General features: G+C 44.6%; 2 long non-coding RNA genes across 5 annotated transcripts in view; one reads left to right on the top strand and one right to left on the bottom strand.

Moving 5' to 3' along the window:
- Positions 1 to 10,120, bottom strand: part of LOC148220319 (uncharacterized) — a 41,341-nt gene extending 31,221 nt beyond the window's left edge. For 2 of the 4 annotated variants that reach the window (XR_015799102.1, XR_015799105.1), the window contains exons 1-3: positions 9,821 to 10,120; positions 7,174 to 7,320; positions 4,223 to 4,299 (exon numbers count right to left, since the gene is read on the bottom strand). This is a non-coding gene — a long non-coding RNA (uncharacterized LOC148220319). Of the gene's footprint in view, positions 1 to 4,222; positions 7,321 to 9,820 lie in introns of all 4 variants that reach the window. The other 2 variants (XR_015799103.1, XR_015799104.1) reach the window with 2 other exon arrangements.
- LOC148220320 (uncharacterized) lies at positions 1,020 to 8,921 on the top strand. Its single transcript, XR_015799106.1, has 2 exons — positions 1,020 to 1,278; positions 4,018 to 8,921. It is a non-coding gene; the product is annotated as an uncharacterized LOC148220320 (long non-coding RNA).
- Positions 10,121 to 21,286: the final 11,166 nt, after the last annotated feature.

Here is a 21,286-nt window from a genome sequence, read left to right as displayed (position 1 = left end):
CCAAATGCTTCTTGAACTCACACAGGCTTGGTCCTGTGACTACTTCCTTGGGAAGCCTGTTCCAGTGCTCAACCACCCTCTGGATGAAGAACCTTCTCCTGATATCCAACCTAAACCTCCCCTGACTCAGCTTCATGTCTTTCCTCAAGTCCTGTCATCTAAAGGATGGGATTAAGGATGAAAGGACATGGAAATTATTCCCACTCAATGACTGAAGTGACATAGGTGTCCATCTAGCTAAAATGGCCCCAGCCTATACAGGATAAAATTTAAATTTCTTGTCCCAGCTGAGGTTTTATTAAATTCATATAGCTGATACAGATGATCCCAGCAGACTATTTACCTTATCACCCTGAATAATCCACTTTCTTCCCAGTAGCATTGCTGCTGCTGAGTCTTGTAAATATCCTCAAAATTAAAAAAGAAATAAGTTCTTTTGGATTTGACATAGAATTATTACTTGTAATGACCAATGTAAGTCATCACAGGTTCTTGATTCAATATAGTGACTTATGATTTGCTTTGCCTGACTGATGAGAGAAGCAGGCCAATTGCCTTTCCACTTTAAAAGGCCAGTAGTTTCATCTTCATAAGTAAAATAGAGGTATTCCTATGAAGCAACTGTATTTATTTGTAGGTGTTTGTGGGCAGGCACAAAAAACTATATAAATGTTGTAGTGTAAATCATTCTGAAGTGTTGTAACTCACTAGATGTATTAAAAATGGTAGATTCTGTGACCTCTGCAATGCCCTGTGGCCTGGTCTCTCTCCCCTCTGGCCATGCCTAGTTGGCTGAGATCCAATTTCTTCCCACCCCCCCCCCCCCTTACAGACCCTAGAAAAGACCTATACCCCCTGACCTCGCCCTCTTTTAGCTCCTGGAGCACCACTAGAAATAAACCTCAGATTCTCCCCAGGGGGGAAAGAGCCTCTTTTGTTGTCTTTTATTCACGTCCATGTGGCGGATCCCTGAGGCGTCATCCTAACATCTGAGCTAGTCGAGAACAAGGGTGGAAGTCTCACCAGGCCAAGCCACAGTTGGCGCTCATGTGGAATGGTCTCTACAGATTTAGAGAATGCCACGACCAGCTGTGACTCCCATTTTCGGGATTCAAGAAGCCTTTGAGCTGATCAACTACCTTAAATTTCTTTGAGCTGCATTTTGTGCAGTTCGGAGACCTTAAGGATGAACCAGGAGCTTGTCAGTAGCCCAGGCAGGTCGGTTCTGGACAGAGACCCACGACAGTTACAGAGAAGCGTATGCCGGCAAGATAAAGGGTGAGTGTAAGCCTCCTTTCGTGGCGGGGTGGGTTCCCCGGACCCGGAGCTCCGCGGGGGGGGGTGGGGGGGGGTGGTGTGGTGGGTGTCCTCACCAGTGGCATTTAGCCAGAGCGGCGCCGCTCGCAAGAGGCGGCGGAGACACGGAGGTGTGCGCGGCCCGCCACGGCTCGGTGACCTGGCGGGCACGCGATTTGTGTGGCATGCACGGCGCTCGCGGAGAGCAGCACGCAGGCTGGGGGGGGGCCTGGACGCAGCCACCTCAGACACGGCGTGGTGCAGCAGGTGCCGGGTTTGATTGGTTTCAAAGCACGGGGTTTTGGGGTTTTTGTGGCTTTTTAAGGTGGCACCGCTCCGAAACGCAGCAGAGGGGCTGAGGCGCGGCTCCTCACCAACGAGAGCAACTGTTTTAACAACAGAACCAGGAAAGCCCGGCAGCCATGCTATAAGCAGCCGGTTTTGAACAGCTCACTCTTTTTCCTGTGTTTTAACTGCAGTGGGGTAGATCTAGTGGCAGTTTGTTAATAAACATCATGGGCTTACATCAATCTTCCCTACAAAAGAGTTTAAGTTCCCATCTCAGGGAAATATTAAGTTCAGGAAATGTTTTAATATCTAAGAAAAGATCAGCACATTTTACAAGCCGCTTGTCTGTTGAAAAATCGGACCTTGAATAGCAAGATATAAATTCTATTTCATTTTGGGACAAAATAGGGGATTTATTAACTTTAAAAGTGGAAAATGGAGATGAAACAGCCTCTCTATTCCTCCCGATATTCTTACAAATTCGGAAACTTTTAATACAGACAGAAAACAACAGGCAGCAACAGCAAAACAGCTCAGATTCACCTTCCCTTTCCCCAAAACCCTATAACCTGGAACTGGAGGGGACCCACGGGTCTCCCCAGGAGCCGCAGGACACCCAGCACAGCCGTAGCTGCTCTGGGCCCCTGAGTCCTCCCCAGTATCCTGGTTCTGATGATGTTTCAAAAATTGTCAGCCATTCGTCCTTGTACCCTTCTCTCCCAAATGTTTTCCCTTTGGAATAGTGTTCAGAAAGCTATAGAAGTGACCTCCCTTCCCTTCAGGGCAACGGCCACGTGGCTAAGCCTGAAGGGGCGGAGGGCAAGATCCAAGATGACACTGGCCATGTGGCTTGTCCCCAGGTAACTGTAGAGCAAGTGGTGGGGGTCCCATATGGTGGCAGCCACATGTTTCCTCTATCATCCCACAATCCCTTTTGCCCTCTGGTCCCTGCCCCTAACCCTTTCCCCTCCCATAACCCATTGTTGCCTCGGCTGCCTTGCCCCCTCCCTCCTCCAAGAGTCTGCCCTGCATGACAGCATCCTGCAACCCCGCCCACACATGTTGCAACCCTGGATCCCACCACCACACCCCTGCTCCGGATTCACGTGCCTGCCCTCCAAGCTACTGCGGGGGGGGGGGGGGGGGGGGGGCAGTGGAGCCGGTGGGGATGGGGGTGGGGAGGGATCAGCTCACAGCCCCTGCAGGACAGATGGTGTCCTAGTGGTGGGGGAGGGTGGGCAGCCTCCCTGGCCCGGTGGGGAGGAGGGGGGGGGGGGGGGGGGTGCAGCCCTGGAAGTCAAAACCTGGGAGAAGAACATATACTATCAGATGCTCCCGTGGTTTTTCTCGGTAGGAGAAATAGCAAGAGAAGTTATCAGCCTTTGTCCTATCAAGATAAAAAGGAAATTTGTAAAGTACAGAGAGAATTTGGCAGAGGTAATGAAATTTTTAAAGGCATGATGAGAGCCACCTTTAGCTCAAACAAACTAGTTCCAAATTATATCAAGGATCCTTTCCGACGTCTGTTAACTCCCTCAGAATATGATCTATGGGAAAGCCTGTGGAAAAGATCTTTGAAAGTGCTTTTACAAGAGCTTTAACAAAGCTTGGAAGATGCAAAAGATGCTGATGATAATGAAATCACATATGAACACCTATGTGGGGAAGGGGATTGGCATTGCCCCGAAAAACAAACCAGAGTACTATCCAAGTCTGTCCTGGATAAAATATGCAATGTTGCAGAAATGGCTTTTAATCACTTACCAACAGTGGAAGCCAAGGGTAGTTATGTTAACATTAAACAGTTTGCTTCTGAGAATTTCTTAGAGTTTGTAGATCATCTTCATGTGCAAGTGGAAAGGCAGGTGTGTGATCCGGTGGTACAAGCCAAATTAATTAAAGAGATGGGTCAGAGGAATGCTAATGAAACCTGCCACAGGGTTATCCTTAGCCTTCCCCTCAAACCAGCGCCTAGCTTAGCACAGATGATAGAAGCCTGCACCAGGAAAGCAGAACTGCTCAGTGGACATGAGAGGAATCCTGGACTGGCACACCCAAAGACCATGGCAGCTGTGACACCAGGAGCAAAGAAGCAACCAATGTCACCAGAGCAGCTGCAGCAGATCATCTGCTTCCAGTGCAAGAAGCCAGGACACTTCTCCAGAGATTGTCCACACAACCAGAAACAGAAGAAGACCAACAAAAAAAACCCTAGATCTACAGTGCGTACCCGCCATTAACACAATCGCGCACTTGGCTATAAATACTGTGGGCTCCACACTGACAAAAGACTGTGTCTTAAAAAAAAAAGGGGGAGGATGGAATACAGGATGTGGGGATGCAAGACAATCAAAATGTTAAATGTTCACTTAACAGGGTTTGGCAAACACTAGTCTGTTTTAGGCTCGTGACTACCAAAGGTTTTCATTTCAGGTTACCTGACTGGACAGTCATTACAGTGGACCTGCCCAACGGCACACAGGACGTGACGTTAAACCAGATGAAACTGGACAGTGAGTACTTCGTTATTGGGGATACAGCGCACACACCCCTAGAGATTGAGGTAGCTCCCATGACCATCAAGGGAAGCTTAACCTGCCTCATTCTCCTTGCACGATGTCCTCTACCACCATATTACCTGGTCGAGGGGCAAATCCTCTCCCAGGGCGTTCCCATCCAAGCGGAGGTCCAAGTAGATGGAAAATCACGCGAAGTCTAAAAGGCAGAAGTGGTGGGTGAGGAAAAACCTTCTCCCGCATGCAACCTAACCTGTGGATCAGACCACCTCCATGTGGAAGGGGTGCTGGACACAGGCGCCCATGTGACTATCATACCCGAGAGGATGTGGCTGTCACATTGGGAATTACAACCTGTGGCTGGCAAAATCCAAGGTGTAGGAGGGGTAAAATTGGCAAAAATATCAAAAAGCATTGTGCAAATTGAAGGGCCGGATGGAAAACTGGCTAGCATCCGTCCATTTGTTACAGACTATAAATGCCCTCTATGGGGGAGACACACCATGTCCCAGTGGGGAGTGAAATTGATTATTCCTAAGACTCCCTGGGATTTTTAGAGGTGGCCACTGTAGAGTGCCCTACCCATAAATTAACATGGTTAGATGAAACCCAAAGTGGGTAGCACTGTGGTCGATGAGTAAAGAGAAGCTCAAGGCGCTTGAAGAGCTTGTGGAGGAGCAATTGGCTAAAGGCCACATAGAGGAGACCACAAGTCCGTGGAATTTCCTGGACTTCGTAAAAAAGAAGCCGGGGAAGGACAAGTGGAGGCTGCTTCACGACCTCCGGGAAATAAACAAAGTGATTGAGGACATGGGGTCACTCCAACCTGGGATGCCTTCTCCAACGATGCTTCCCAGAGATTGGCAATTGGCTGTTCTAGACATCAAGGACTGTTTCTTCCACATTCCCCTACACCCAGAAGATGCGCCACAGTTTGCCTTCTCGGTTCCTACCATCAATCAAGAAGCCCCAATGAAGAGCTACCACTGGAAAGTTTTGCTGCAGGGAATGTAGTCCCTCCATCTGCCAGTGGTATGTGGCCTCATTGCTGTCCCCGGTGCGTGCTCAGAGAAGGGAAGCCATCATCTTACACTACAGGGATGATGTGCTTGTGTGTGCCCCCGATAACTCTCTTCTCCAAGACACACTTGACCTAGTGGTTAAAGTTTTAACCTCTGCTGGATTTTAATTGCAGGAGGACAAAGTCCAAAGGATGCCACCTTGGAAGTACCTGGGCTTGGAAATTACTGCACAGACCATTGTTCTTCAGAAATTAGAGATTAATTGTAATCCAAAAACCTTAGCAGATCTCCATTCCTTGTGTGGGTCTTTGAATTGAGTCAGGCCCTGGCTAAGCCTCACTAATGAGGACCTAGAACCTCTCTTCAATTTATTGAAGGGGAAAAGAGAGCTGGTTTCTCCCAGGGAACTGACCCCAGAGGCAAAGACTGCAATCGAAAAGGTACAGAAGGCTTTAGGAGAGAGGCAAGCTCTTCGTTACCAGCCCAAGCTGCCCTTCAAATTCATTGTCCTAGGAAAACTGCCACACTTACACGGGTTAATATTCCAATGGATCAAGGAGCAGAGACAGTCACTCTTAAACATAGAGTGGGTCTTCCTCTCCCACCAAAGATCCAAAACTATCACTAAGCCACGAGAGTTAATAGCTCAGCTGATTCGGAAAGCAAGGATGAGACTGTATGAACTGGCTAGTTGTGACTTCACATGTATTCACCTTCTAGTCAAACTTTCTGAAGAGGGGAGGAACTCTCCTGAGAGATTGACTAAAGAGATGTTTGAGCATTTGCTCCAGAGCCATGCCAGTCTCCAATTAGTCCTGGACAGCTACAGAGGACAAATATCAGTCCATGCCCCGTCTCACAAGCTGTTTAATGAGGAATTCCACCTCATTCCTGGTGAGAAGAGGAGTCGGAGACCACTCAAAGCTCTCACAGTGTTCACAGATGCATCTGGGGCATCCCACAAGTCGGTGATGACTTGGAGAAATCCTCAGACTCAGCATTGGGAGGCTGATGTTGAGTTTGTGGAAGGATCACCCCAGGTAGCTAAACTGGCAAGAGAAGTTCTCAGAGCCAATCAACTTGGTAACAGACTCAGCCTATGTAGCGGGGGTAGTGTCCAGGGCGGAGCAGGCAGTGCTCAGAGACATCGAGAATGAGCAGCTTTTCAGGTTGCTTTCCAAACTAATTTATTTGATTTCTCATAGAGAACACCCGTTCTATGTGATGCATGTGAGATCACACACAGATTTGCCAGGCGAATTTGCAGAAGGGAACTGTCAGGCAGACTCCCTTGCAACCCCAGCAGAACAAGCACGCCTTCCTGACATCTTCCAACAGGCAAAGCTGAGCCACCAGCAGTTTCACCAGAATACACCAGTTCTAATGCATCAGTTCCAGCTAACACGGAGTCAGGCTCGAGCCATTGTGGCCACCTGTCCCAACTGTCAGCGGCATACCATGCCCTCAATGGGCATGGGGGTTAACCCCCGAGGTCTTGGAAGTTGTGAGGTATGGCAGACAGACATCACACACATTCCTAGTTTCGGTCGCCTCAAATATGTGCATGTAAGCATTGACACATATTCAGGCTCAGTCTATGCCTCTGCCCACGCAGGAGAAAGGGCAATGCACGCCAAAAAACACCTAGTGCAAGCCTTTTCAGTATTGGGGATCCCCAGGGAAATCAAAACTGATCAGGGAGCAGCGTATAAGTCCAAGGAGTTCCTGGAATTCATCCAGCAGTGGGGAGTGGAACATAAAACTGGCACCTCCCACTCCCCCATAGGCCAAGGTGTAGTAGAGCGAGCCAATCAGACGCTCAATCAAGTCTTGGCTAAACAGAGCATTTCAACAGCGTGAATGTTTCCACAGCAGAAGTTCTGCAAAGCCATGTTTACTATCAATTTCCTGAATTGGTCATTTGAGAACATGAGTCCACCTGTGGTACGTCACTTTAACAGTGGAAAACAGTTCAAGTTATCCCAACATCCTCCAGTTTTGATTAGGGACCCAGAAACCTGGGAAACCAAAGGTCTCTATGAGCTCGTTACCTGGGGACATGGCTATGCGTGCGTATCCACTCCCTCAGGCCCTCGATGGATTCCCCAAAAGTGGGTGAAACCGTATGTCCCCAAACATCCTGCTCCAACTGAGGGGGACGAGACGCAAGTGGCTGTGGCTTCGAAAAGAAGACACCACTGAAAAAAGGAAAGGAAATCCTCATTGAGGACTACATTCAGGCAGATAGAGACCTTTAACAAGTTTTATAACGTTTGTCTTTCCTTTTAGAGAAAACCTTCCCTCCACTCAGTCCTGTGATGAACCCCATTCAATTTGTCTTCCTGTTAACACTGAACAGTTTAGCAGCTGCATGAATTGTCCTTCAACCACGTGAGATCACCTGGATGACCCTGGCACACACACTCCAAAATCGTGCTGCTATAGATTTTCTCCTACTACTGCACGGACATGAGTGCCAGGAATTTGAAGGACTTTGCTGCATGGACCTGACCTCGAAAGCTCCTAACATCCATGCTGCCCTCTGAAACATGAACAACTTGATCGGACAAGTGAAGCAAGAATCTGAAGATTGGTTCAATGGACTGTTCAAAGGCTGGGGACTCACAGGATGGTGGACATCTATAGTCAAAAAATTATGTTAATTTTTGTTATTCTTTTCCTTGTAATAATGGCGTTCGGGATCCTACGTCACTTAGTTGTCAAGGCTATTAATGGTCTCATTCCCTCTACCTCAGTAGTCAATCACATAGAAATGAAAAACTTAGAACAATCTAACCCTCCCACCAACTGCAAGTGGTGGGCAAAATCATAATTTGAATGAAACTAATATCCTTCTTTCTACTTTGTAAAACAAAAAACAGGGAGATGTTGCATTTCCTAGATGCATTGTAAATGGTACATTCCGTGACCCCTGCTATGCCCTGTAGCTTGGTCCCTCTCCCCTCCTGACCATACAGGGCTGGCCGGGATCCAATTTCTCCCCGTCCCCCTTTTCAGACCCTAGAAAAGATCTGTGCCCCCTGACTTCTGTCTCTTTTTCTCTTTTTCTCTTGCTCCCTCTTTTCCTCGCTACCCATGAGAAATAAACCCTGTAACTTCATCAGGGTAAAGAGCCTCTTTTGTTATCTTATTTACGTCCATGAGGCAAGGGCCCCGGGAGCCATCACCCTAACACCTGAGCTAGACCGGAGGAAGGGTGAAGAACCCCATTTGAGGGCCGAGAAAAAGCCTCACAAATCTTGCATCTTTTCTATACAAGGACTATTTTAATGCATCATATAAGCAATAGTAAGGAATATTGGATGTGTTCATGTTGTGATGCCACTTCTATCTTTCATTTCTTCCTCTTCAGCAGTTTTGTTAATTCAGAATTCACTGGAAATAAAGATTTCAGTTTTGCCTTGCAGCATTGATCTGAAGCACAGTAGAACTAGTTATTAAAACATAGTCTTCTGAGACAAAGAAATAATTAAAATTATAATTCATTCTGCTGCAGCATTACACTATTTTCATAGTAACAGTGGCATGAGCGTTTACATCAAAAGCCTTGTTAATGATAGCATAGGGTTAAAATGTTTCTAAAAATCATGGGAACTACATACAATAGATTCAGGGGGGTGGAAAGGAAGATTGGGTCTGGTAGGCCTGGGAAAGGGAACTAGGCCCTGGGAACGAATATTGAGCTTTTTTTTTTTCTAGATCATGTGAAGCTACACCTGCATAATCATCATATGATAAATGATATGATTGTTAAATGTAACGATTATTTGGTAATTGAATATGATTATTGTTTAATCGTAATAAGAATCATGAGAAACAATGTAATTGTAACAAGACTGATGAGAAAGAATATTTGGGGGGCCTAATGAAAATTGCAAGAATACATGCTTGGATATGATCAATACATACATAGTATACAATAGAACAATATGGGTTTAATAATTAATATATAGTTACATAACGAAAAGGGTATAAAACATGTTCATCTCGGATCCATGTCGGAGTCAGATTTGGGTCTGCACCCTTGATTCCCAGAGCTCTTCAATAAAGCACCTGCATATAATAATTCTGTGATTATGTGTTTTCAACGCTATCATTTGGCGACCCCAGACGGGACCCTGTGAGTGCTGCTGAGGACCCCCCGACCCAATCATCAGCCTGACAACAGCCTGACAGGTTGCTTGAAAGGTGCAAACAGCAATGGCATTGATGCCTTTAAAACTTAATGTATCTCAATTCAATTTGCCTCCAAAACCGAAATATTCAGCAGAAGACGAGAGAATGGGACGATTGCTGAATGCACAAAAGAATTCGGAAGGGTGGTATATAAATACACAAGGGCAAATAGTGGTACCCTCCCTTGATAATGAAAGAAATCCTACAAATTAAACATAATGAATGTCTGTCTCGGTTTGAAAGACTGGTATTTTCTAAGAAAAGGCAAGAACCCCTTTCCTGAGATGCAGAGTGCAACCCCCTCCCTTTTTATTATTTTAGTTTCAAATCAGAGGCTGTCAGGCAGGAGATATGGGGATAGGAATAACAGTTCTTTACTGATATCTAACAAGGCAAAATAGCAGAAACAACAACAGCTATAAAAATTGACAACAAAGCAGAACAGTATAGCTCAGTTCCAGTTCCTTTTGGCCAAGGCCCTCTCTCCCTGTGCTCAGTTACCGGTGCTGGGGGCAGGGCAGGTCCCGTGCAGTCGAAGAGGGCTGGAGTGATGGCAGCAGCGGCCCAGGGGTGAGAGGGGATGGAGGAGCGACTCCCCCCTCACGGTGTCGGTCGTGGTGCTCGGCAAAGTGTCCGGAGGTAGTAGAATGAAGTGGGAGAGCAGCAGAGCGATGTCCAACGGCAGGGAGTGTGGATCTCGGCGCTGGGATGGCAGGGGAGCTACTAGCTCGGAGCACGGGGCGTCCTCCTACCACTCCATGAGCCAAGCAAGATCCCGAGCGAGCCTGCTCCAGACCCCTCTCCCCCGTTTCCTTTTCCGGTCTCCCGGTCTCCCCCCCCCCCCCCCCCCCCCAACCAACCCCCTTCGAGAGAACATTATAGTTTCTAAGGTGTAGCCACAACTACTTAGCATAACAATGGGAGAAATTCCACAGAAAGAAAAGGGAACAATTCAACCCCAACAATGTCATTGGGGCACAGAAGCATTGGTGAAATTGCTAAAACGAAATTTTGTCTTGGTACGAATGTTAACAATAGCAAAATCAGTGATGGCAAAATGTGAGATTTGCTTGAGAAACAACCCAGTGGCTAAACAGGCACAGCTAGGAAGAATTCGGGTAGGGATCGAACCAGGAGACTATTGGCAGGTAGATTTTGTAGAATTACCAAGAACTCGAGGATACAAATATCTGTTAGTGGGGGTTGACACTTTTTCTGTATGAGATTTTGTGACCAAGCCCTCCTTTGCTTCTTAGGTTATTTGAGAAGATAATCTTTGTTACTGTAATTTCTTTTAAGTGTTGAATCTTTTGTTTTATGGTCTTCTCTTGGTTTTGTTGCATATAGAGATCATTTGCACACAGATATCTTTGTGACACACTTCCCAGGATTTGTGTCTAGAGATTGCGAGGGTTAGCCTTCCTCATTATTCTTTGGTTGATAAGTGGATCATGTGAAAGGGATCTCAAATGCCTCACTTCAGTACTGTTTAGAATTGTAGCGTCACCTGCAGTCTTAAAGATTGACTAACTAACTAATTATAGATTCATTAGGTTGTTGAGTGCAATCTTTTCTTAGGCTACAAAGGTCTTCTAGGGAAAAGGATTCATTAGTGACTTCTGATCTTGTGTCAGTTCCTTTGACTTTTGATTTTGTGTTAGGAGTTTGCTTTGAGGGTTCTTCCCCCGATCATTATCATTTATTGGCTGATCGGTTTTGTTTGTGCATTTTTCTTCCACAGTGACTGCCAGTGGCTTAGGCTCACTATCTGGTTTAGCTGCTGGCTTAGGTTTACTGTTTGGTTTAGCTACAACTTGAGTAGTTGGGGTGTTGGCTGCAGCCTGAGTGACTGGGGTAGTTGCTGATTTATTTCTCTGCCCTCCTGCTTTTATCTGATGCTTTACAGTATCTAGTAGCGTGTGATAAGCATATGCCAGGGCACAGCTTATTTTAATGATCTTTTTTTCTTTAGAGTCATTATGGCAGTTTTCTTCTAGGTATTTTTCCAATTCATCTGGGTTCTGAATTTGTTCACATGAAAATTCCTAGGCTGGGGGATTAGAAAATTTCTTCAGGGTTCATCTTATTCTTTCTTATTCTCCACACTACTCAGAATTTTCTACACCTGTGTCTACTCCTGGGTCAGGGGTCTTATTAGCCCCTTTGGGCATCTCAGCCCTTACTCTAGACAAGCTGCAGACCATATAGAGGAAGCTTATCAGATTAAATATTAGGAAGGTAGTATCCTTGGCATTCAGGGCAAACTGAACATTCTCAAAAAGTGATGTAACAGATTCAAAGAAGAAGGAAACGAAAGGCTGAAAAGCCTCATCCCCTGCTCCTCCTTTAACAAACTGGGTGCAATTACTAATAAACTCTCAAAACATGCTACTGGAACTGGGATGCAGGGTAGGATGAAGAAACTATAAACTATACATACCTCAAACAAACTCTAGTACCTTTATAAACTTTCTATAAATCATTATCACTGACCCTAGCACAATAGCTATTTTAATCCGTCCCTCTCTTGTAAAAACTATGTGTTAGGGATAATACTGGAGCTATGTCCGGATAAGAAAATAAGCCTAGGGACTAGAAAGGTATTAAAATCTCAAAAAAGCCTAGGGACTAGAGACACATTAAGGTCTCCACCCAGAGAGACATTATGAATTCAAGCAACATAGGTACTGACTGCTTTATCTCAATACAGAGTAAGTACAACCAAAATGCAATCAGTACAGGTTTTTTTCCACTTTCTAGAGCCCCACTTGGGTGCCAAAAAATGTATTTGTCCTGGTTTAGGGCAAAATTTAGGAGGAAACCTCCAAATAAGGTCCCTCTCAAAAGCAGATTCAAGTGGCTTATCCCCCAAATGGTTTGGGAAAGGATTTCCTTGGAGAAAAGTGGAAAAAACTGTTTATTCAGCAAGCAAAGTATTCACAAGCACAAAAAATGAATAATATTAAACAATAAAACTTCTCACTCTTCTGAAGAGATGGCGAATTCAGAAAGTTCTTTTCATGAGGTTGATAGCTCAGCTCACTCAGTCTCTTATCAGTCCCTCTGGCACTGAAAATTGCCATGGCTCAGGCCCCCGGTGGGCCACAGGTGTGAGTTCTTGGTGTTTTTCTGGGTTTTCAGTCTAGAACAGGTTTGAAAAGTTCAAAGAAAAAGGAAAAACTACAGTCCAGGGAACTTCTCTACCTCAGCTAACTAAAATAAAACTAACTAAATGTGGCTGTCAGGCCCAGAAAAACCTCTTGCGAGGATTTTTCCAGTCCAATTTTCTCAGACTCAGCTAGGGTTCTTTCCCAAGCTAGCCACTTTTCTCTAATGTGAACATAAGAGAAGAATTAGAAATAAAGATAAACACCTGCTGGATATGTGACAAAGTCTGGGAAAGAGGTGTTACTTTATCTGGACCAATAAGCTAGTGCTCTGTTTCTGTCCTATGAAGTCTATTATAAAAGGTAGGATCAGATTTGAAATAAAGGGCTTTCTTTCTTCTCTTCTCCTGCACGGAGGAAGTATGTTACTGTGTTCTTCCTGCCGCTCCTAAGCCCCGCATGATAACAACTAAAAAGCAAGGGAGAGATCTCTCTCCCTGTCCATCCATGCTGCAGACAACACAATCTGAGAGCAGGAAAAAAAACCTGGAGCTCTTTATGTTTTGGATACAACTGCCTCAGACATTCCACTGCTTCTCCTTCTCCCTCCCTTCACTCACAAATCTAGTTTTAAAGGTGAAAAACTTAATATCCAGCATAAAGACAACAGACGATTGGAGATACAAGCATCATAAAGTCACCCCAGGACAAGCCACTAGTATCTAGCATGCTTTTGAAGATTATGAGCACAAGGTCTGGAGAGATAAATAAATGGTGAGTAACTCGAAAGGTTAGAATTAGATCTAGAAATATCCTGTTTAGTGTTCAGATGTTGACTTTCCAAAGAGGGGAAAAACATCTGCTTTTTCCTGTTGGTAGTAGCTGGTGCTATACATTGTCCCTTATGAAGTGACATAATGCCTGTTATACAGATAGAGTCCCCATCACTGTCTTCAGCATAACATACAAGTCCTTTGCCATTCAATGTAAGAGAGAAGGAAAAGAAGAGAGTGGGAAAATACTTCTATAAAAGTGACAGAGTCCTTTATCTCAGATATTCCACTGGAGAAAGCCATTTTTAGGCTAGTGTTGACATTGAAAAAATGATATAATCTAAAGAGACGTATGACTGTACCCATTCAGTTCCTAGCTGGAAGGGGAGCAATACACCATCAGATCTCAAGAGCTCTGGTTTTGGCCTTCCTTAATACTGAAGGCAGGGAGCTGACCTGCTTGCGAGATGAGACGAGTCATTTCCCTTTGCATCCTGGCTGGGGGCAGCATTCAAAATGAAGGTTGTGTGTTAATCGAAAATTCTCTATAGAAACTTTTTCTGAAACTTTTTCAGTCAGCATGGGGGGTCTGACTTTATGATCTTTTTTCTCTGATCATGGACTCCCAGGACACCTGTCCATAGAGCTCCTCATAGCAACTATAACCAATGAGGTTGTGGAGCACAACAGAACAGCATAGGTCAGTCACTATTAACAGTATGATAAGTGTTGGTTCTGTATAAATTACCTTGTAGACACATGCTTTGTAGAATATTTCATTATTTTGCATGGCAACTTCAATAGCAACAGTATTGGACACATCTATTAGTAGTGTACAAGATATTTTGTTGTCAGTTAATCTTGAAAGCTGGCTTCTGTTCTTCAAAAACACTGGATCTTTCATTTCCTAATAAATACTTTACACCAAATGCATTATTGCTAGTGGGATGTCACTAATCAGATGTTTATCATTACATTTTCCTATGGCCTGTGAGAAAAATATTTTCTGTAGTGGATGCAAGAGGAGAGTAAGAGATGATGGGAGTAAAATAAGGAAAGGAGATCAAAGCAAGTCTCAGATGAATAAACCTCTGAACAGCCAGATCTGTAGACAAAACAAGGACTGGAAGGCTCTGAGAACTGAAAGGAAACAGAATATGATTCAGTAGCAAAAATTAAAAAAAAGTCTGAAGAGCATAAATAGGTGTCTTGGTTTAAGACAATTTAAAGCAACACTAAAATGAGTTCTTCCCCCTTTTTCTTTAGCCAATACCTTTTCACCAATAAGGAATGAATACAAGTGAATAAGTGAAAAAATAACCATTTACTAACAAGTGAAGTAGCAACAGGCAAAAACTAACAGTAAATAATCACTAGATACAAAATTCCTAAATCTCACAAACCCCATGGGAACAAAGAGAGACCCAGAATGGTGGGGTAACCCCCTTCAGCAAGATCGCAGCCACCATGGGCAACCTCGTGTAGGAAGACAAAGAGAAAATGGCATCAGCTTGCCTCCCTGCTTATCTCTCCAGCAGCAGCAGTTCCACTGAGAAAGGCAGCTGGCATTCTCTGGCAGCTGGTACTTGGTCAAGAGCTAGAAGTTGTGGAGGGATTTCGCCTTCCTTGTGCCAGGAGATGGCAAAGTAGCTGGGCTAGGGTAACTCATGGTCTTCTCTCCTTGGCTGGGTGCTGCTGGTGAGCTGTGGGAGACCTGGACTGGAGTGGGCCCACTGTGTTACTTCTGGCACAGTGCCACAACTGCTGACAGGAACTCCTGTAATTCATCTTGAGGCAGTTCAAGATGCAAGAGAGGAACAAAAGAGAAGGAAAAGAACCCTGCAGCAGAGTCTCTGCCTTGAGTGAAGACCACAAGACAAGAGACCTTGGCTCCAGTTCAGTTCCTTTCAAAGGAACTGTGACAACCCTGCCTGCCCCAAGATTCTGGTTCTGGCTATGTGTTGGGGGTTGAATTTTTCCCTTTTCTTTCTGTGGATTTTTTCCCATTGTTATGCTAAGTATTTGGGGCTACACCCAGAAGCTCAGATAGCTAAGGTAAGAGTTTCTCTCAAAGAGGGGAGGAGAGGGGGAACATCGGAAACGGAGACGTTGGGTAGGGGCCTGTTCTCTCAGGCTCTCGCTCTCTCGCTCGTCTGGCTCAGAGAAGGACGGTGGCTAGAAACTCCGCTCTGTCATCCCGACGCGGGGGAGCTGCTTTCCTTGGTTGTGGGATCCCGCAATCTCCCTGCTCGGACGCTCTCTCTCTCCTGAATCTCCTGCAGACCTCAGACATCCTTTTGGAGCATCGGGATCCTTGAGCGGCGTCTCCCCTCCGCTCTTCCCATCTGGGACACAGATGCCATTCACCGCAGTGCCCCTCCAGCCACGTGGGATCACCGCATCTCCTCCCTGCTCACCGAGAGCTGGCAGGCAGTGCCAGAACGGTAACTGCACCACAGAGGAAAGGTGTCCACAACCGAGAGAACTGTTTACTGAGTTTTCTACTCTGTTGTTGTTTATCTTGCAGTTATTGTTGTTGTGTTTTGTTTCCCTTGTTACATATATATATCAGTAAAGAACTGTTATTCCTACCCTGATATCATCGCCTGAGAGCCCTTTAATTTCAAAATCATAATAAAGTGAAGTGAAGGGGATTTATACTCTCCTTTTCAAAACGAGGCCCCTGTCTCTTTTAGCAAATACCTATCTTTCAAACCAAGACACTATGCTGCCAGAACTTAAAGAGACAGTAACAATTTTTTGCACAGATAGATATGGAATACAGTAACATTTTGGGTTACACATAACATTATGTCAAACGTTGCGATCTGGGTGGTTGTTGGGTGTGGGGGTGTGTGCTGGGCTTTGCACCACTTATTAGTGGTTTGTCATCAGTCTCTTCTGTTTTCCCTCAGAGCCAGGATTAATAGAAACACGATTGAGGCGATTCTCATGTTCAGGCTTGGATGTTTATTATATCTTATCAGAAATTACAGAAAGTATGCCAGCACCTCTAGCTCCTTGCTAGAAGTAGGAAAAAATGGCTAGAGCTGAGACTGCTTCAAGGCCTTTTAAAGCTAAACAAACCAATAAAAGTTTAACACCTACATTATTTATACTTTTGACCAAATAATAGATTCCCAAGACCCTTAGAGTGACATTTGACTGACCAACCAAAGGCTACTACCTGAGTTCCATGAAGAAGAAGGAAGATGAACAAAGAAAAAGACACCGCCCAAAATTCTCCATCTTGTCCCATATCCACCACTATACTGTAAAAACCTCAAATTTAAAACCCATCACCCAGTAAAAATATACACCTCTAACCCACTACACATTTGTGATTTCTAACTCATTATTCATATTTAAAAGCCTTCTCCAAGGTTTCAGGTCCAGACCAGTGTTTTCCAGGGGGTGTGTTCCTGGAAGCCCAGAAAGCTCAAAAACTCCAGATTTCTGGGATCCAACAGTTGGAGTGTGTCAGGAAAATTAATCCACAAACACCAGAGGTTTATGTCCAAAAAGGAGACAGAGGAGCCCTTTTTGCTTTATTCGAATAAAGGGAGAGGCCATGGGACATTCCCCTGGGATCTCTCAAACTTTTGGAGGATGCAGCCTCCTTTTTATCCTATTTTCCCAGCCGCATTTCCCTCTCTCTTTCCCCATTGGCTGAGGTACTTGAGAGGCACAGACTTCCCGGAACGCCTGATACCTGAAATTCCCCTCTAATGTATAACCCTCCCTTTTAAATTTAATTCTTATAGAATTCATAGTTTTGCCCCCGTTGCTTCTTTCATCTTTCGATATCCAATTTCATTTATCAGCAGCCCTACAGTTTGTTTGTAAAGGCAAATATCTCTTTCCATTCATCAATCAGTGGAATCCATCCCATTGTTTCTTTTATCTCTCAGTGCTAGCCTTATCTACAGGCAGATCCACAGCTCATTTGTAAAGACAAATTCAACATTCCTCTCAGAGTGGAAGCAGGTAAAGAGGCAGGAAGGGTCTTTGCAGGTGTTTCTCAGAGATGCTTATTTCAGCCTCGCACATGGACAGCCCAGGGTTCAGAGGCAAAAGGCAAAGGCCTGGTCTGAGGGTCCAGGTTAAGTACATGGGATGAGCAGGGCAGGGGAAGAAGTATCAGAGACCAATTACCAGGGGACATGGGGGCAGCACAGGGGTGGGGTTAGGGCATGAGGCCCAACAGGAAACAGGGTGGGAGTGACAGAAAGACTGAGGGACAGGGAAGGCACGGGGCTGACCCAGGGAACAGAACAGGGACACATTGAGCATGACAGAACAGGGCTTGCTGTTCTGAGAGGACAGCTGAGAGAAGCTTCGTGTGTCTCTAACCGGGAGTGCCTTTCAGGGTCTCCACAAAGCATTAATATATCTTTAAATGTTTTGTGAATGTTCTGTGGTGTTTGCTCCATTCTATGTACTTTATAACCTATCAGTGTGTGTAAAGTGTGAGTATTTAATTCTGGCATACTTATGCGCTTTAAAAGACCTGTCTCTGCTAAAATTGTTGCTATAAGGTTTTTCGTAGCCTAAGTATGTAGTCCAGAGCAATGAATCACTATTTCTTTTGCATCATAATCTTTTTCAGCTCCTTGCAAAGATCCATTTTATATGTGTTGCATGTGTTTCAGTTTCATATTGCATGCAGAAAAAAAAGATGGCAGCAGCTTTCACTGTATTTATTCTAAGCAATTATGATGCAGCTGCTATGTGAGTATTGAGAACACAGACTTGTTCAAAATGGAACTAAATTAAGGAAAATACAAAGGATTTCTACAAAAATTATTGTGAGGAGATGGTGAGTGGAGGAGTAAGAAGGGACAGGCTTAGAGTGTTTGCTTAAAACATTTTGAAGATCAGAGATTCGTGTAGGTTTCTAAAAAATGTGTCTGCAGATCATTTACTCTGCAAAGCAAGATTTTAGCTGAGAACTTCTTATTGACTGAATCCTATTTTTCCACTTACACTACAGAAAGCAGCAAGTTTATAACGTTAGCTGCAAGCTCTCAAAGGCTCCAGAGTATGACAGCAAAACAGCTGGTCTATGAGCCTGAGAGGAGGAGGGGTTTGGCTACAGAGAGCAGACACCAGCCAACCCCTGACGATGAATGTAAGCAGGTAGCTATTGGCCAGTGAGCTGGGTTGCAACCAATCATAGCCAATCAGGTTCCAACGCGGAGTCTTTTGAATAGCCTATATAAAAGTAAGGCATGCCATTACATCTCTCTCTGCTGCATGAAACTGATGTTGCATCATCTCTGTCTTCCACCGCTATGACACCAGAGAGCCATCTCTTTCACAGTTATGGCAAAGTAACAAAAGTAATCAACTTAATCCTTTTACAAGCCAAGTCCTGTGCTTTCCAGATCTCTACTGTGTTCATTCCTTTCTGGGTATCTCCATCCCTTCCAGTTATTGCATGGCATGATGGCATGAACCCCAGTGGTTCAGAGGGAAGACGTTGATGTGTTTGGGTCTCAGCTCTTCTACAGGCTGAGAAAATGACTTTGCCTTTCTATGCTTCTTTTCCCATGATGATGGATATAAAATATATAATTGCTTCTACAAATTTCTTGCCCATATCATGCTTATATAATTCTTAGGCTGAGCTTCTTATGAGTGATAAAATGGTATTTTGTAAATGAGGCCAATTCCAGTGTCAGAGGTCCTCAGTAAACTGTAGGAAAGGTATTCATGAGTGAGGTGAGGGGGGATATTTAGAATCATAAAATCATAGAATAATTTAGGTTGGAAAACTCCAAGATCATTGAGTCCAGTCTTTGATCACCACCTTGTCAACTAGATCATATCACTAAGTGCCATGTCTAGTCATTTCTTGAACACATTTGGCACATGCCAGGCCTCAGAAATTCAGAAGCTGCTTAACTGGAAAGTTCTTAGGCATTTTTTCAGCCCTTAAAGCCCTTTAAGGAAAATAAAAGTGAAAATTCAAGTTTTACACTACCATCTTATCACAGTATCTGAACAGTTTTCACAAAAAAACCCCAGTAATAGTGGTGTTATCTCTCCCTGCCCAATCTGGCTGTTCTCCTTTTCAATCCTTCTCTTAGGTAGGCTCTCAGTTTCTCACTTCCATGCTGTGAACACCATCACGGCCTGTTAGCTGGCTTGGCTGAGGCAGGGAAACCATTTCACATCAAGAGACCCAGCAAGTGCAATTTACCCTTTTTATTGCAATCACTGTGCACTCTGATGAAATGCTGTTGCATTAAGAGTATAACAATTTGGCAGAAAATAATCCCCCTTGTGTTCCAGCTGGTCCTCAGAGAACAGGAGTTATCGGTGCAGCTGGACTTAATTTCTGTTTAGAACAAATTTGGCACAATAAGTCTGGTCACATTCCCAGATGCACCAATAGCCCACTATTGGTCTGGTCTCATGAATGATCACCGATTCACCAATAGTGCAGTTTACCAAACTGACACTATAAATCTGGTCTAGTTCAATAAGAATTTACATGAACAGATTTGTGGAGACCTTGAAAGGCACTATCCTGTTCTGTCCCTTAGGTCAGACCCCTGCCCTCTCCCTGTCTGTCAGCCTTTCTGTCACTCCCACCCTGTTTCTTTGTTGGCCCCCCATGCCCCAATCCCACTCTTGTAACACCGCCACGTCCCCTGGTAATTGGTCTCTGATACTTCTTTCCCTGCCCTGCTCATCCCATATACCTAACCCAAAGCCCCAGACCATTGCCTTTTGCCTTTGCCTCTGAACGCTGGGCTGTGCTCATGCGTGGCTGAAATAAACATCTCTGTGAAACCGTCACAAAGGCCATTCCTGTTTTTTCACTTGTTTCACCTCAACAAGAACCCCGACCACAACACAGATTCACCAATAGTGTGGTTTATTGGAGCAACAGATTATAGATTCTTTTAGACTCCTGGTGATAAATTCACTAGACCTGCAAAATATAAGTGTATAGTGCTATGTACAAGTGTTCCCAGGTTATTTTTGATGCAGTTGGAGGCACAAATCTTGCCAAGAGGCATCCCTGCTTTGGGGAGGAGAAAGGAGTAAGTCCGTCAATTTGTCTGTAAGGTGATTGCATTCTCATCCTCTACCATTGAGGATTTCAAGTGTCAATTTACACTTTTGGGAGAAATTCAGATGAGCCTCTAGTCAAATATTCTGTTACTACTATCATATATGGTGATGTCAGTTTATCTGTAAATGAGGGATGGCAAGACTTACAAAGAGAGATTACAAAGGATGTGGGTCTTGTGGAAGGGCAGAACGGAATCCTGGCATTACTCCCTCTTCCACCTGAAAGAACACATAAAAGAATTGGATTTGCAATTGGAAAACAAATGGTTAGTGTCAGTCATAGGTAAGGATATAGGGAGACATTTATCATATACTATCAGTGCCTGCTGTGAAGGGACAGTGTTCACTCAGTAAAAAAGAAGCTCTGAAATGTGTCAAATGTATTGTCATGGTTTGACACTGGACAAAAGCCAGGCACCCACGAAAGCCATTCATTCACTCTCTCTTGCCCTCAGCGGGGCACAGGAGAAGGAAAAAAATTGATGAAAGGCTCATGAGATGAGGACTGGGAGAAAACACTTTAAGGGCAAAACAGGTCCAAATTTAAAGGTATAAAGTAAATTTATTATTAACAGAGTCAGAGGAGGATAATGGGAAGCAAAATAAGCCCTAAAAAAACCACCATTTCCCCCCCCCCCCCAGCCCCTCTCTCCTTCCCATGGATGGCACAGGTAGACAGGGCATGGGGGTTTTGGTCAGTTTGTCATTCAAGATCTTTTTCTGTTCACTCAGGGAGGGAAGTCTCTTTTCTGCTATGCTGTGAGTCTTTCCTATGGGCAAACAGTCTTGCCAAAACTGCTGTGGTGTGGGCCACTCGTCCACAGAGTGCAGTCTTTTAAGGATAGGCTGCTCTAGTTTGGTGTTGGATCCCAGAAACCTGGGGTTTTCGAGCTTTCTGTGCTTTCTGGCACTGACCTCCTGGAGAGAACTGCTTTTGACCTGATGCCTTGGAGAAGGCTTCTAAATTTGAATGATGAAGTTAAAATCACGGGTGTGTAGTG

The sequence above is a fragment of the Sturnus vulgaris genome, chromosome W (genome assembly GCF_052056855.1).
Source record: "Sturnus vulgaris isolate bStuVul1 chromosome W, bStuVul1.hap1, whole genome shotgun sequence".
NCBI lineage: Eukaryota > Metazoa > Chordata > Aves > Passeriformes > Sturnidae > Sturnus > Sturnus vulgaris.
The sequence above is the reverse complement of the archived record's forward strand: the minus strand, read 5'-3'. Positions and strand labels throughout refer to the sequence as shown.